Source organism: Carassius gibelio, chromosome A14, assembly GCF_023724105.1.
Source record: "Carassius gibelio isolate Cgi1373 ecotype wild population from Czech Republic chromosome A14, carGib1.2-hapl.c, whole genome shotgun sequence".
In the NCBI taxonomy this organism is placed as follows: Eukaryota; Metazoa; Chordata; class Actinopteri; order Cypriniformes; family Cyprinidae; genus Carassius; species Carassius gibelio.
The window spans coordinates 9,049,971-9,067,876 of NC_068384.1; the positions used below are offsets into that span (position 1 = coordinate 9,049,971).

Below are 17,906 nucleotides of genomic sequence, written 5' to 3' on the forward strand. Positions count from 1 at the left end.
CAAGGACTCACCTCTTTAACTCTTTAACCCCCCCACACACACACACACAGAAATGGTTCCTGGATCAGTGACTCAAGACTTTGCAGTGGTTTGATTTCTGCAGAAGATGTAACTTTGTTTTAATTAACCTTATAATGAATACATTGTGACCTTCCAGCAACCCATATACTGTACTGTATACAGAACCAGTGATGACAACAATAGTTAAAAAATAGCATTTATCATATTGATAAAGCATTGTGTTCTCTTTGTCAAGCTTCATACAGTAAACTTTACTTCTGGTGCTTTTATCATAAAAAAGCTTCAGTTCTGATCAGGAGTTTTAGTAAAGGACATATTCATGCACAGCAATCCCCTAGTTCCAGTCATGAAGTGAATGATGTTATTGTTAAAGTTATATTTCTGCATTTTTATGTAGCAGGTGTTTGTTTTCCTGAACACTTTATCTTTCTTCCATTGTTCGGACAATCAGTGTTTACGTGATGCTCTGCTGATTGAGTTTTATAGATGATATTGCACACTTGACATGCATGTCTTCATGATGTTTTTTTGTGAGTTTGAAACATTAAGTGTTGTATCACTTTTTGGTCAATAGAATCTTTTAAGAAAATGTATATTTTTACGGTGTTCTCTGAAAGATATATACCATATTTATAATGTTTTGTTTTTTAATAAAAGAATTTGCACACTGAAAATTGTTAACGTTTACAACATAACTGCCTTTTTTTTCTTCATAGTTTTATTCTTTAAAAACGAGCTTGGTGACAGTGCAGTAATATGCACACTTTGTCTTTAAATGAGTTTGACATATCTGTAAATACTGGAAAACTCTTACAAAATTATGTATGTTCATTATGCTTTATTTCAGTTTTTATTACTAGAGATTAATTGGTAAAGCAAGGCAAATCACAGAAACAAATTTAAATAATTTAATAACTTAATTTAACTCTTTACTTTTTATTAGTAAATGCTCTTGTCTTTGGTCAGGAAAAAATTTATCTTTTAAATTGAATGAAATGAATCTATTGGTTAGATAAGATACAACTGTGACTGTGCAGTTCACATCACGTGTTGTACACACACATGTACACATCGATATTGCCAAATTGTTGTCAAGCTGAATAACAATAATTTCTGTATTTGCATTATTGTTGGAAGAAGGTGTAGACGTTAATAAAACCCTATCTAATAGGTGGCAAATTTAATTTATTGTTAACCAATCTATCCCTTTAGCCGAAAAACGGAAAACAGCGTTCATGAATGACAATAAATGGTTAAGGAAGTGTGATGACGCTGCTCAGCTTTGATGTCATTGGCTGTGAATGTCCCTTGTCATCGCAGGACTGTCTGTGGTTGGATTATCTTTTAATCCATATTAAACAGCGGATCATGTTACAAAAGTATGTTTTGCTGCTATTATCACATTAGTAAATATATTAAGTCAACATTGGGTGTTTCTATGTTGAGAAAAATCACCTTTTTACCAAGATCCTAACACTAACCCTAAGAATAACTTCAATGAACTACAAAAAACAGCGCCTAGTATTCCCTTTCCATAGATAGAACGATGGAGGCTTATGGGTAATGTAGTTTAAAAAGTTTTATTAACGAAATGAAATAAATAATATATTGAATGGTAAACTAGACATACAAATATGTTCACTGTGTAAACCACTATGATATATTTGAGAGGCATGGTGAAATTTAGTATTTTAGAGTATGCAATATGTAAAATGCCTTTATGCCACCTTTCCATTCATTTCTGAAAACTGTGCCCAACATTATTTTATCAGCATAGCATAAGTAGTAATCATGCTGATTTTCGCTTTGATATGTTAATTGGACTCTGATTTACAGCCATTTGAAATGTACAGTTTTTGGCTCTTCCGGGGGGTGCTACTGGGCCCCTGGGGGTAGAAGGGCAGTAAAACCTACATATATGTATTCTCCTCATCATGGACAACAAACTGAGCTGAGTCACATTTATATCTGACAGTTTTCACAGTCCTCTGTTTTCTAATTCTTACATCATTGCTATTATACCTTTTGACAGGACATTGTGAGGCCATCTGATGAAACCTGGAAAAATTATAAAGAAATGTTTTGATAATAAAAATAATAGATTATTTATTTGATTTTTGAAGTAAACATCAATAAATATAATGGATGAACCTGCAACAACATGCCATTATCTATTCCCCACTGTTAAGCAGTAATCAAGGACAATGTATACACATTGTGATACTTCACTATTACACAAGGACAAATTCATTCATATATATATATATATATATATATATATATATATATATATATATATATATATATATATTACTAATAACTAATTAGCAAAAATCAGTGTAAAAATGTCCTCTCACCCCTGTATCTTGCTGCTCAGGTACTGGACATCAGTAATGTGCGTGCTCTTGGTTTGAATGGAGTACAAGATCCACGTTGATCATTCCTGCTACATTCTCAATTATCCCTCAAGTGTTTGTAACTATAAAGCCCATGGCACCATCTTGTAATGCAAAATAATTAATCTCGTAACTCCCTTTCTTTCACAAAACAATTGGCATTGGTTACTAAATATAAACAATAATAACTTTCTGGTGTACTGATGTCCCAGATGTCATTAATCTGATCAAATATTTTTATGTCTTAAGTAAAAAATAATACCAATAATGATTATGTAGTTTTTCCAAGTCTAAAATAAACACATATGAGCCTACCTAGTAAAATGATGTATTTAACAAGAATCTTCAGAACACAATATTCGTCATATTCATTTTATTGAAGCATAGACTATAAAGATGATAAAGTAGCATCAAGACAAATAAGATTCAAGGAAAATAATTATTCATAATCAAAAATAAATTAACCTCATATATTAATCAGTTCACACAGATGAGTGATGAAATGTCCTTAAAAGTCACAGTCCCATCCAGTCAACTGTGATACAGATCATGTGATACATATAAGACATTTGATACTGTTTCAGAAAATAATGATTCCTTATCAACACATCAAAAACTGGTTTCATCGTGATCTTCTCTCGTGTCTGGAAACAGCTTTTGGTTGATATCCAGCACTGATGTGGTGTAGCTTGTTCTCAGCCAGAAGATTAGATTAGATTAGATTAGATTCAACTTTATTGTCATTATGCAGAGTACAAGTACAGAGCTAATGAAATGCAGTTAGCATCTAACCAGAAGTGCAAGAATATAGTGTTTTATATACATAAAAGTGCAGAGTAAGTAAAGCTATGATATACAGAATTTACAGTGGAGTTGCTATATACAATATTGATCAGAGTATATACAGAATATAAATATGAATTTAATGTAGGGATTGTATGTACATTATGAACAGAGCAAAGAAGAATTATATATACATTATGAATAGCAGGAACTTGAGAACAGTGGTAATAAATACAGTTGAATGAGTGTGCAAAAGTATAGTTTAACAATTTATTATATGCAAAATAATAGTAGTGCAATTATATTTATTGTAGAAATAGTTTACTGTGCTTGTACAGTAACAGCTTTAGACAGTTTATAGTGTAATGGATTTAACCATGTGCAGTCTGTGCAAAATATGAGTAGTGCAATACATGTATGTAAAGTACTGTGACCAGTGCAGTAAAAGAGCAGGTGCAGGATAGATTGGTGGTGTGGTGTTCAGGAGTGTCACAGCCTCGGGGAAGAAGCTCTTCCTGAGTCTACTAGTTAGAGAGCGTAGGCTCCTGTAACGCCTGCCGGATGGATGGAGGGTGAAAGGTCCATGGTTAGGGTGAGAGGCATCCTTGATGATGTTTCTTGCCCTACCCAGACAGCGCTTCTGATAAATGTTCTCTATGGAGGTTAACTGGGTGCCAGTGAGATCTCTCAGTCTTAAGATCCCAGACCTGGCCAAAGTGAAACAAACAATCCAGATGAAGTTGTTTAATGGACATAGAGCTCATCTTATGTTCTGTGTGATTTTAGCAGGGTGAGTAACTATGACCCTTGTAGTACTGTACACTTACCATTCTTCAAGCTGTTTAAAGATCTTTTGAGAAGCTTTTTCTCTGAAGACAATTTACCACATCCTCTTCTTTCAGTCCTTTCAAGAGCATCACTTGGTCAAAACCCCTCGTTTGGTTTGATGAGATCATCTGTACAAAGTAAAATTGTTAAAATACTGCAATAAACAATTTCATTATGCAAGAATTTAGAAAAAGTTACAGAGGCAAAGGACTTGCTCATGAGACTCCATTAGCATGTGTAGTTCTCAGAGACTCTAGAATTCATCTATTGTTGCAGTAAATGTGTTTTCTTCCTCTAGAATCTTTCTCCAGAGCTAATGACTTCTCTCACAAATGTGTTTTAGTCTGTGCAGTGTAAGGCTTTGCTCAAACCAATCAACTATCAATTCACAATTTATAACACAACATTCACAAAACAGTGAGATAATATCAATTGGTGTTTATATCAATTAAACCACTTTTATGACACTTGTATGCTTTTAAGAATAACAGGTGGTGTTTTTTTAAAACTTTAGATTAAAAATGTTCCAGTCAAACTTTGCTAACATGCTATAATTATTATAGCTGTATCAAATAAAATAAAATAAATATAAAAACATTGGAAAGAATAATTACGGCTGACATGACCAGTCCTGTGAGAGATCATCATAAAGTCCTGTAACACAGCATTGCTTCAACACACACATACCAGAGGACTTCTGTTTGCTTGAGCATAAGATGACCATCTTCATTCCTCATCCTGAGCAAATCATTTCCTTGGTCTTCCTTCTCTTCTGTGAAACAAGATAATCTTACTCTGTGTGCAATGAGCAATATTGCTCATTAAACATATAATTAAGTTAATTTAAAGTAAGATTCAGACCAGAGCATTTGATGAGTAAACAAATGTACCTGGGAAGAGCTGATCGTGGCAAGAGTCGCTGAGACTCAGTAATAGCTCTTTTAGTTTTTAGGAAGGTTTGTGAGGGTTGGCTCCCCAAAAACTTCTGAAAAAGAAGAACAGCATTATCTGCAAACAATCCTGTAAGACAGAAAGAAAGGAAATATTATTTCATTACATGCAACTTATACATTACTATATACACTTTAACTTATACATTACTTACATACATTATTTTTTAGACCATGAAAGCATTAGTGAATTATTAAGACTTTGACGTGCGACTGTATTTAGGGATCATTTTAAAGACTTTTCCCCTTTCCAGATACCCACACTTGAGGTCTTATTCACTTGAGAGTGTGTGTACGTGACTATGAGACTGTCCCCGGTCTTAATAATGCCAAAGCACGGTGTCCTTAACACACACTAAACCTCTCCAATACTGCTCCGGAGCGCTATACAACGCTTAGTGTATCCCATCATGCATCATGTTTTGGAATTAATGTGAGACTTTTTGCAGAGATCTCACAGGAGGTCACGCAACTTTCCAATGTTTGTGAAATATTAATTATAATAATTAGAAATTGAGACTAATTTAGTAGTAAAACAAAGTGTTGCATGTTTTCTTGGTGCACAGAAAAGTATATTTATTTTGTACATCATTTGTAACTTCTTTTTATCACTTAATTAGAAGCACCACAAAATAAATTGTCATCTTTAATAGGGACTATTGAAAAGACATTTAGAAGTTTCTTTTAAAATACAAAGTTGAAACGAACTTTGTCATGTTAAGATCGACACACATTGTGATCTTCATGCTCACTTGGGCCAAATAAAGGAAATGTGCAAAGATGGCAAGTGTGGGTATTTGGACTGTACAATAGTTTAAGAAACAACAAAATGCTGTGCAAATGATAACAACAGGAATGTTTGATAAAAGGGACAAACTATCACAGACCAACCTGCCTCTGCAGCTTTCTGTCTTCTCCATTTCTGAAGGAATACCTCTCCACAAACACCACTGGGGTGACTGCTTACTTTAGGTCTTTTCAGCTAAAAAAATAATACAAGGGGAAAGAAAATAAAACAGAATTATATACAGAATGTTAATAGTAATCTGTGAGCAAAATATTTAAGATATAAACCAATATGAATTGAACTGCAATATGGGAAAAATGTTTTTTTTTTTTTTACATTAAAAAGGTATTACAAGCATGGTACAGTAAATGTGATTACTGTGAAATAAGTCATATAAAAGCACATTAAAACACTACCATTACAGTGGTACAACTATAGTTAATTTGGTGATTAATGTGCTATTACTATACTACAGTAAAGCTACAGTTACTGTGGTAAAAAAAAAAAAAAAAAAAAAAAAAAAAAAAAACATTGTAAATGTCTTGTTTACTGGGTTTTACCTACTTTTGTAGGTGTCATGGTAACCATGATTTTACTACAAATACAACTTACATCTTTGAACCTGAAATGAATATAAAACGATCCCAGGTCTGTGGCACGGCACGTCACGTCACGTCACGTGACCGATAGAGTTTAACCAGTTAGCAGCTGTGTTCATTTAGTTAAACACAATGAAACTCAAAGACAGCCTCGGATGACCGATGTAATACAGAGAGTAAACATAAGGCGCTCATATGATTAATAAAGAAGACAGAATACGTTTTAGGACAGGCATTAAAATAGCATATTTACTACTACTCACCATAGACTGTATAACTCACCCAACCTGCGGCTCTTGCAAACTGATGGAAAGTATCGCGATGTGTGCTGAATGAGACTTCTTGAACGTGATTTCAAAGCGATAAACATCTCATGTCAGTGACGCTAGAGGCGCTTGACCACGCTTCAGTTTTTGACGCTTTGGGGTTGACGCACAGCGCGTGATGCGCGTAGTGGGAGGGGCGGCGCTGTTTATTAATTATGTATTATTATTATTTAGGTCTTTCTCGGTTATTATTTCGAAGCTGTGTTGATTTGCTGTTTATTAATATTTTTAAAACTATAACGCTAAATCTATCAACATTTATTTAGATGTTATCATGTATTCATTCATTTCTTTATTTTAATTATATTATTTCGGTCTTATTACAGGTGAAATATTACAGTAAGCCAGAACACGGGCCGAGCGGGGCTCATTCTAAACCCATTAGCGGACATTCATATCACAGAATCTGACAGCGATCAGAGGCTCATCAGCGACAGCATTTTTAAGAATCCTTTACAATAGCCTTAATAAAAACTCTTAATAAATCTGTAGGCCTATCGCTAATAAATAATTTATTTATTTATTTATTTTTTTGTTCTTTTTATTTAAACTAAATTGTTTCTTAATGTAAAAATGTGTTACAGTTATGTGTCAAGGACTTGATATTGAATTCTGTAATAAAAAAAAATTAATCTAGGCCTATGAAAAAAATAAAAATCAATGAAAAAGTAAAAACAGAACCAATGCGCATTTTACAGTTAAAAAAGTTTTAATGTGTTTTTGTCACCAGCAATACAGTATGTTGCTCAGTTTTGTACAGTAAGTTAAGCTCCGATTTTTTTTTCAAGTTTCAGTGAGTTTCTTCTGTTGTCCTGTGAAAAATTAAATAATAATAATAATAATTAATCAGAAAATATTGTGCTGATGCACGAAAGATGCCTCCAGTTGAAATGCATTAGTTTAAAAAAACGTGCTGCAATCATGAAAATAAGGAAATAAACGTGTGCCTGCCACGAGTAAATAGATTAAATTACGTGACAAAATCACGAACTGCCGTGAGACTGGGTTTCCGTGTGTGGACCACGGAAGAAGAGTGTCATTGACTTGCGTTAGAGTTATCCGTGATCTCAGCACAGACTCACTCCGTGCTCGTATCACAGATTTTAGTTAGGCTAACAGAATCAAAGTGAATCTGTATGATGGCAGGACAATGCAATAGTTACAATAACAGTCAGGTTGGTCATGGTATTTGGTTTTGAAAAAAATAAATACTTCAAATGTTGCGTTTCCAGATGAGATAGCACGTCCATTGAGTGAGGTCTGTACTCCATCACTGAAACGATCCGTGTACGGACCACGGAAGATGAGTGTCATTGACTTGCGTTAGAGTTATCCGTGATCTAAGCACAGACTCACTCCGTGCTCCTATCACAGATTTTAGTTCTGACTATAGCCAAAATGTGTGTAAAACGCCATCAAACTGGATTTTATGATGACAGGACGAGAAAAAATGCCAAGTTAATTACATGCCATTGCAACAGTGTCGACGAAAAGCTTGTAAGTTCCTAAACAAGTGAGTGAGGTCAGGTTGTGGAGGTCCGTGCCATCACGGGACTTTTGTAACTGAAACAAACGTAATTTTTATGATGACAGGACAATGCAATAACTACAACAGCTGTCTGGTTAATGTCATTATGGCATTTGATATTGGAAAAGAAACAAATACTTCAAATGTTGCTGTTTCCAAATGAGAAAGCACGTCCGTTCAGCGAGTTCTGTACTCCGTCATTGAAACGGGTATCCGTGTGTGGATCACGGGAGGTCAGTGTCATTGACTTGCGTTGGAGAAATATCCGTGGCCGGGTCACGGAATTTGGGGCAATTCCGTGACGGCTTCACGGATTTTGAGTTAAGGACCCGTGGACATTTCACGGAATTCTGTGAGACCAGGTTGGTCCGTTAATATTAACATATTATATGTTTTATGATTGTCCCTAAGGTGTATTAGTTTGCATTATATGCTCCAAGTAATGATCATGCTGTAATGGGACTGTAAATGCTAACACTGTGCTTGTTGTAATATGTCATAGCAAATGCACTGTCACTAATATGTATATACAAGGTTGTTGCTATTACAATTTAAATAGGACCAGCACAATTATCGCATTAACTCATTCAGAGGTCTGAAATAACAATGTTCCTGAAGTCACATTCAGGAAAATCATGATGGATGTATTTGTATGGTCATGTGACAGCTTTCAAAATGCAGAAATGTGTTCTTTGCTGGTTCCCAATGGCTGTGTAACATCAGTCACGCCCGGAGTCAAGTACATGTGATGCAACTGACACTTCTCATATGCTGTCTCTCTGTGTGTCAAAGCTTATAAAGGGAGACAGAGAACAAACAGTCACATGTGTCAAATATAATGTTGACTAGTGTTTCAAACTGCTAGGCTAGGATTGCTATTGCCACATTGTATTATACACAATTCCCCATGGAGGTACTAAAAATTGAAACAGTTTGGTGATAGCATTATTATTATTATTTTGATAAACAGAATATCATAAAGTATTTTAAAGGATGTATCCTCAAGGATCACAGGATTAAATTTGAAGACTATTTAAATTTCCCATTTCAAAGGACAGCATCTGAAGGGTTTTTTATTTTTTTTTATTTTTTACTTTTATTCAGCATGTTCCCTAAATACAGTTATTACATTACAAAATATTTACATATTTTTTCTGACTGAAAAAAAATAAATAATAATAATATATGATATATGTGTGTGTGTGTGTGTGTATATCACAGATTACACTAAAATATTAAACAGCCCAAGTGACAAAATAAATAAATAAAATAAAAATATTTGAGCACCAAATTGACATGTTTCTGAAATATCATCAGGACACTAAACTACATTTTAAAATATAAAATTATTTAATAAACTACATTACATAATATTTCACTATATTACTGCTTAATATAGATGATTTATCACATAAATTCAGCCTTGATGAAGATACTTTTTTTTTTTTTTTTTTTTGATCAGTGCATCACCCCAGTAGTTAATTTCTAATTGGTTAAAATGATGGTGTTACGGCTAACTGCATCGCTCACTCCCTATTTTAACTCTAACCATCATTAAAAAAGGCTTCACTATATGAGGGAAAGTAGTTAGCAAGGTCTTGTGCTTGTTTGCTGGCTATTTTACAAAGAGCAATTGGCTTTTAATCATTAGCTACAGAGGATAAAGGGAAAACTAAATGAGAAAAGGATATGGAAGCAAGACAATTAAGATGTGAGTGGATGAGTTTAACAACAAGGAATACACAATTGATGTAAAACAGTTTATGTGAACTTCTAAGACCAATATCTGCAGGTTTGGTCCAGCTGTGAATTTGAACAATTCATATACAAACCCCTGAACCTTTTTAAAGTGCACAGCAAAAGTGAATCTTGTCTCAGGGAAACCGAGCCATTTGGGGTTGTGTGTAAATAAACGCTACAGATGATTTGTTTGGTATTAAAAAAACGACTTGATACTTCTCTCTTCCATGCGCTTGGCGCTGTTGGAGCACAGCTGAGCAGTAATCCCTCTCAGTTTATGGAAATCTTTCAGGGGCCCCCATTATGTTTATTCCTCATTAAAATGTTATCAGCTATGGCAAATTGTGAAGATTAGGATGGGGTGGCGAGATCTCTCTCGTTCGGCTGTCTGCTCACAGATTTATACTATTCCTCACACTGATCCAGGCTTATCAGATGCCTGCAACCAGATGTTCATAAAGCAAAAAGGAAAGGTCTGGTCTGATGCCCTGACCCGCAGAGCAAGGAAATGGAAAAGAGCAGGTATACAAACTATGCTAAACAGGTAAGCTCAGAGATGAATTTTCTTAGAAAGGGAATTTAGCTAGTTTTATCTCTTTTAATCTGATATTTAATGTACCAAACAAGGACATACATAGCACTAACTGTATATTCATGTGATATACACTGTTGGGAACGTTAATAAATAAATAACTAAAAATTGTATATTGCGTAATCATGTCGACTTTGAACAATGTGTAATCCTGTTTTTCAAGATCAATAAAAAAAATAAAAAATAAAACAATAATAATAATAAAATTACAATGAATACAATTCATATTTGTTTGATCAATCATATTGAGATGACTGATTCCAAAAGAAGGCAATAGCCATTAGCTAAATATATAACTGCTGAAAAAGATGAGCACATTACAGCATTAAAAAATCCTGATGATTACATGTAATGCAATCCTTGTCTTTGAATATATTTGATGTCAGAATGAATTCATAGAACTGAAACTAAATTAACACTAACATGATCATCCTGGATATATAAGGGCAATGTTGTGCTGCAGGTACTTTAACATTAGAGTGAACTGGTCCTGTGAAAATTTGATGTTATTAGATCAAGTGCATAACTATCATAACCATTGTATCGCCAACAAAAATGGAAAGAAGACTTACCAGATGTTGGTGTAAGCCCACTGTAGTGTGAATTTTACATTATTTAAACTTTACCTCTCAAGTTGTTTCCACCTACTTATCCTGTTGTTTATCACCCCACATCTTGTGTTATTATAATATTCGACTAGAATGCCGGGTCAAGAGGTGAAATGTGTGGGTGTTCACATGTTTCTATCTGTCTTCTCTCCTGTGACGTCGACCAGAACACTAAAAATGATGACTCCTGGGCCTCGTGATTGTTCTCCATGAGTTCCTAATTCTGTGGTTCCTCTCTGGTAATGAGATCAACATACTGTTAGAGATCACCATTAATGTCATCTACCTTGATACAGTCCAGGAAGTAACTGCTTTTAGGGTTCTATTGCGTGCTGACTATAACTGTATTGCATTCATGACAATACACGATAAATACATCTTACTGTACATTGTATATTCTACTCTTCATAAACATATCACAGCTAGTATCTTTATGAGTTGTACAAAGCTAAGTCACACAAAATGTCACACAAAAATATTTAAGCTGAAAAAAGCTATGTTTTATATTCTATATTTCACACTCTGTTTTGAGGTGATCCATCCATGCACTTTATGAAGAACAAAACAATAAAAAAAAGATGAAAAAAAAACAAAACAAATAGGTGGTATACAAAACACTATATTTGTACTTGATTCACAAGAATGCTTTATGACAAAAATATGAAAAAGTAAAATAAGAATAATAAAATAATAATAAAAAAACATTACTTCCTAGGAAAAAGTAATTTTATATATACATGGCACTACAGTTATGCATTTTATCCAAATCAACTTACAACTTAAAACAAAGTGAGCGCAGCGTTAGTTCAGTCAGGCCACGGAGGCATAAACTGCGACCAGCTGATATGGTCAGCTGTCGAATAGCTCCAATCACTACCATTCTGATGGTTCTGGGGGGTTAATGTTTAAGCTCTTGTATGTTCAATTAATTTGGGAGCAAGAACCCCAATAAGGAACCATGCCACCAAAGATAAATTGTGTTCAATAAACTGAAAAAATGCTGTAACTTGCCAAAGTCGTCCTGTCTGAACTACAATAAACAACACAGAATTCTAGTTATTTATTTTATTAGTCTATGCATTCTCTGGGAATTGAATTCACAACCTTGGCATTTCTAGCACCCATGTTCTTCCATTTGAGCTATTGGAACATGAATGGAATGTTTTACCAGTAACATATATATACACATTACTATGCATGTCAGTACTATGTCTGCACTTTCTTCTACAGTGTCAACAATACAGATTCCTTGCGTGTGTGCGTGTGTGTGTTTGTGTAAGCATGCTTGGCAATAAAGCTAATTCTGATTCTGATATGGAATATAATCTTTTTGAATAAAAATTTATATAGGACATAATCATCTTTCTTGGGTGTTCCAATTACAGAAAGAAGTGAAGGATATAACCCTTTAAAGTTCTACTGTACATATAACCTTTTGTACTAAAAGTGTATGATAAATACCAACTTCAGTGATATTCATGCTATTCTGAGAAATCAGCATCATATATATATATGCCTGTCTCTGAGAAAGTAATATGAGATGCTACATGAGACAGTTTTGTTTTTCAAGTATTGTAATCAAATGCTTTAATTCAGCATTTGGTTTTGCTTTGAACATTTATATTATCTTCAGCCCTGAAACTGGATTATTTATTTTTGCAAATCAGTGTCAGTCAGCTCAGTCAGTTTACTCAGAACAACATTATTAGCTGGACAATGTTTGAAAGAAAACACCACTTTATACTTCCAAAAGTGAAGCAAGGCAAGTCAGCAAATAATATACAGATAAAATAATGAATGCTAGACCTATATTGTTAAAGGATCTTTTATGAATATCAACTAACCACTAAGCTGCAGGCCACAGTATGCAGACATAAATGTATAAGTTTCTCCTGTTCTTTTCTTCTCTCTTTCTTGCTCAAGAAAATCGACTAATGGGCAATACTGCTACACCGCTTAAGTATCTAAACGCACACACACACACACACACACACACACACACAATTGCCAGTTGACAAAGCTTTCAAACTATGAATCCAATTAAAGCTAAAACAAAAGCAATATTTTCGAGAGAGCTGCTGCACAGATCCTGGAGAGGCTGCATAATTTATGTTTGTCCCTTTTTTCCTTCCTTTCCTCTTTGAATTGAGCCTCATAAAACCACCACCATTTCAATAATGCACAACCTGTGGGTTTGTTAATAGGCTTTGTAGTCGCAATAATGTACTTTCCTACATGGCTGACGGAGATTATGGGCTGGCTCTTCGGGTTGCCAGCAATCGATCTCTTCTAATACCTCTTTGCTCCCTGGTTGCCATTATTCAGCACCCACCCACCACCCATCATTGCACAAACGTTAAAGCAAGTCCAGCTGCTCTGAGCATCAGCGGGGATGGATTGAGAAGAAAGAGATGAGAGGAGGCCCGCAGAGAAATGGGCTGTTGTAATCCATTAAATTCTGCCGCTCTGTCCTCTTGAATCTGATTATTGGAATAATTAAGGGAAATTACTCAAGCAGAAGTTCAATAAGCTTTTACATACTCAGTGCCCTCGCTGCCTACCGACCTAAAATAAGAGCAAAACTCTGAATCTGCTTTGCACAATGTCATCTGATTATATGCTCATGCCAGTTCCACCAGTGGCAGCTGGGAAACAACCCCTAAATGGCTTTAAGTGGAATAAAGCTTTTTCAGATAGTCATCACTTCAGAAACGGATGTAGTATCAAAATGATCAATCCCTAAATAGAAATACTGAGGGAATATTCAGCAACACATAATAATAATAATAATAATAATAATAATAATAATAATAATAATAATAATAATATTATTATTATTATTATTATTATTATTATTATTATTATTATTATTATTTCTATAATTATTATAATAATTTATATAATTATTATTATAATTTTAAATTATTTTTTTTAATATATTTTCACTTGAAAATGTACCCTTCTGTGTATCACAACTTCAAAACAGGGAAAACAGAACTGTCTTAAACAGTTACTCCAGACATGTCATTGTGTCTGCATTTCAGATGTGGCTGATCATTCGCATGAACAATGAATATATAAAAAATACCACAGTGATCTTCGGCCTTCGTTCAGCCTTTGGTTGTAAGAACCAAAATACTAGTTCAAATATAGATTTTCATACATGCGAATGAATATGGCTGCAGATGCACATTGAACTTGCTCTTGCCACAAACCGGCTTTGACCATTCCAAAACGGTGGACGGCTTATTTTTAGTAGCTCATAAAAACATCTATATATATATTTATACAGTATTGTTCATTCCAGTAGTATTTCCTTTACCTTATTTAAATGCAAAATGTATTTTAACCAATTAAACTTTTGAGGAGTAGAACAAATTCTTTCACACCTGTACAGAACCTTATGTAAGGTTGAGCTAGGATAGAGCAGTGTTTAGCCTAAAAACAGTCTAAAAACAGAAGTTTAGACAGGCAAAGGGGAGCTACTGACTTTCATTTCAGTTAGCCCCAATTAGCAGACAAAACATTGTCTGGTTCTAAACATAAGACTTCTACGCTCAGTGCCAAACTGAAGTGTGGGGTTGGAGGAAGTAATGACAATTCGAGCCTAACCTCCAGTTCAGGGAAACAACTATGTGGCTTCTCAACAGTCCAGTAAAACAAGACAGGGAATCAGAGAAGAGAAGAAGCAGAACCCATGGCGTCAAACTGTGTTTATCTGTTTAGCTTTCTTAATTAGCAACAGAGTGGTTTCTAGAGATGAAGAACATGCACAACCTTCTTCTTGTTGGAGAGAGGTTCAAGGTGGCATGTAGAAGATTTCCCTGAGGAAATATGCCCTGGGCAGATAAGGTAGATGGCCAGATCGAACTCCAGGGGGCCAGGAATCACTGAAGTGTGCAAATGGAGGGGGAAAATGAATGGAACAAAGAAAGAATAGAGGCCATGATGCAGAACATAGTCTTTGAAATAGTTTCTTAAAATGAACAACAAGACTTTCTCCTGAGTCACCTAAGCTCCTCTTCCTCAGGGATGAGAACCTTCTAGAAAATTTATCCAATAAGAGTTCCACGGTCATAGTGAATGTAACTTAAAAAAAAGAAGAAGAAGAAAAAAAAGAATAGAAAGTATTATTGTCCTTGACCACTCATCCCTGCTAGACCCACCTGGCATGTTAATTAGAGTGAGTTTGGAGCCTAAATACAAGAGAAAAGTTGGATTAATGTTCCAAACTTGGGTTTATGAATGGGTTGAAAGACGATGGCGAAGGGCTGATGATGGGTTGAAGTCCACTGATTCATTCTATAGAAGAGAAGAGAATAAAGACAATGATGATTGAGATAAATGAGTGTCTGATACCCTGATTGCCTGCTAATAATGCTCTGTACTTATCAATGATTATGCTATTGTCTAAATCATGTCCATCAGATGCAGGTTTGGTGGAGGGAACCTCCGTCACTTCTGTAAAGGCCATGCTTCGCACTTGTCAGCAGTATGTACTGACATGAACTATGTTGCTAATGATGTCATTGTTGTTTTAAAAGGTCAGGTAGCTTACAAAATACATTTTCATACGTCTTCTGTAAAACACTGTAAATACTTATACTCATTACAATATTTAAACAGTCAAACTAATATTAAGATAACTTTTTTTTTCTTTTTCTTTTCTTTTTTTTTTTTTTTTTTTTTTGATACACACAACACAAACAGTGCTCTTTACAGGAGACTCAAGGGTCCAGCAAAGTGCTGTCTGTCTGTCAGGAGCTACTGTAGGACTATGAAAGTCTTTCAGAGAATGGTTAACCAACACTGTTATTTGATCACTAACTAATCTGTGACTAAAAAACAAACAAATTGTGGCCAACTTACACTATGTTCTTGCTGCCATCTGGGCCCACTTGTTAGATTGTGACAGACGCTATTAAAAACTGATGACTGACGAGTCATGAGGTGTGCACACTCATGAGGTTGTCCCAACTTCCAGGAAAACAGCATTGGTCTACAACTGATGAAACTGCCAAAGCACAAAAGTGCAAAAGAGGAGGCCAAGGCAGTGGGAGGAAGCAGCCAAAAACAGCTCATCGAACTGCTGCCCATATCACCCAAACTGTATCAGCCACATTTCCTTGTGCCGGGAATGAATTCCAGTACTGTGCTACTGACAGAGAGGAGAATGATGTAACTGACACATATAGACTGTGATAACTTGTGTAAAGTGCATACCGACATAACAGAAAGCAAGTAGCTGTCAATCTCACAATGACCTTTTGACTTGTAATGTGCATTTGGCTTAATAGAGGAATTTGTCTTGGTTTACTGTATGATTTAAGAGTAAAACGTTGTATTAAACAGTTTTACATTTTTATTACGGTGCCTTTATTTGGTGGGAATTGGCCATTGGGGATGGAGAGTGACGTTGACAAGTGCAATAGGCGAGTGGCAGGTACTATAGCCATAAAAACGATCTCCTCCTCTCTTGAGCACAAGAGACATGTCTGACAGGTGCCACAGACCTTGAAATAGCGGATGGATTATTAGCTTCAGCTCTGCCTCTACGTCAAATTATCCTCTACATCTCCCCAGAGACGGGCAGGCAATTAGCTCAAAATACAGACGACTGTCAGATACAGAGCGAGATATAGACAGATAGTGAGAAAGAAAGAAAGAAAGAAAGAAAGAAAGAAAGAAAGAAAGAAAGATTAAAATAATTTTATTTTTTAAAGATTTAACTAATAACACCTTTTTAAACTTATTAAAAGAGAATAAACATAAGTGTTAAGTCTTTTGGTCAACAGATTTGCTGTCAATTAGAGATATTCGCAACATCTCAGAAGCTAAACCATCACAGAATCAGCCACTTGTAACATTATGGTTATCTGTCAGACAGTAAACTAATTATGCCCCTAAATTAAAAATAAGAAACAAGAAAGGAGAAAACAATAGCATGTTTGCCAACATGTCACTTATTTCTTTAGCATTTACAAGATATGTAAATATTTTACTCTCAATATGACATTTGCCCAAGGTGATTACCACAAAGCTCCAACAGTGGTTTTGGTTTGAAACAATGACAGACTAGATTTGAGATGAAAGTTAAACTCTGAGTTTAAAGTTTTTAAAAGGTGATAAATTAGACTGTCTAGCGAAAACTAAATTACATCTCAGACCTCACAGGATAAATCATTCAGGCACCGGGACTTTTATACAGCTCATTATTTTGCGATAAACACCTTCAATGTTCAATTGACTTCATATGATTGATAGGCAAGATCCATGCTCCTTGGTTACAGTTGCTACACTGAAAGGAACCAGTTTTGCTGCTGGCTAGTGACACAGATGATACCTTATACTTTAATCTGTTTTGGTGAAATTTTGACACTCATATTTACTGGAATAATCTCTTTACAGCAATTTACAAATTGCTCTACACAAATACATGCATGTCAAAAAAAAAAAAAAAATATATATATATATATATATATATATATATATATATATATATATATATATATATATATATAAATGATTTCTTCTTTCATAAACATAACATTTTGTGTTCTCTCTTTATTCTACACATCTGTAATACCTCAGGCAGTTCCGAGGATGACATTTATCAGTATTTTAAATCAGTGCATATTGATGTTTCATTTGGACGAATCAAGGGCAAGTTTTCTGGTTGTTTTTAATGTTCCCCATGGATGCTGAGGATCACAGCATGCACAGGCCAGACCTCTATTGCAGCCAATTT

The 17,906-nt window shown here is 34.8% G+C and overlaps 2 long non-coding RNA genes across 2 annotated transcripts; both read right to left on the bottom strand.

Annotated features, from left to right (window-relative positions):
• Nucleotides 1-2,775: 2,775 nt before the first annotated feature.
• LOC128027445 (uncharacterized) lies at nt 2,776-4,732 on the bottom strand. The gene is made up of 2 exons (XR_008186721.1): nt 4,028-4,732; nt 2,776-3,907 (listed from the first exon to the last, which is right to left on the bottom strand). It is a non-coding gene; the product is annotated as an uncharacterized LOC128027445 (long non-coding RNA).
• A 10-nt stretch (nt 4,733-4,742) lies between these two features.
• Nucleotides 4,743-5,959, bottom strand: LOC128027444 (uncharacterized). Its single transcript, XR_008186720.1, has 3 exons — nt 5,870-5,959; nt 4,919-5,048; nt 4,743-4,800 (listed from the first exon to the last, which is right to left on the bottom strand). It is a non-coding gene; the product is annotated as an uncharacterized LOC128027444 (long non-coding RNA).
• Nucleotides 5,960-17,906: the final 11,947 nt, after the last annotated feature.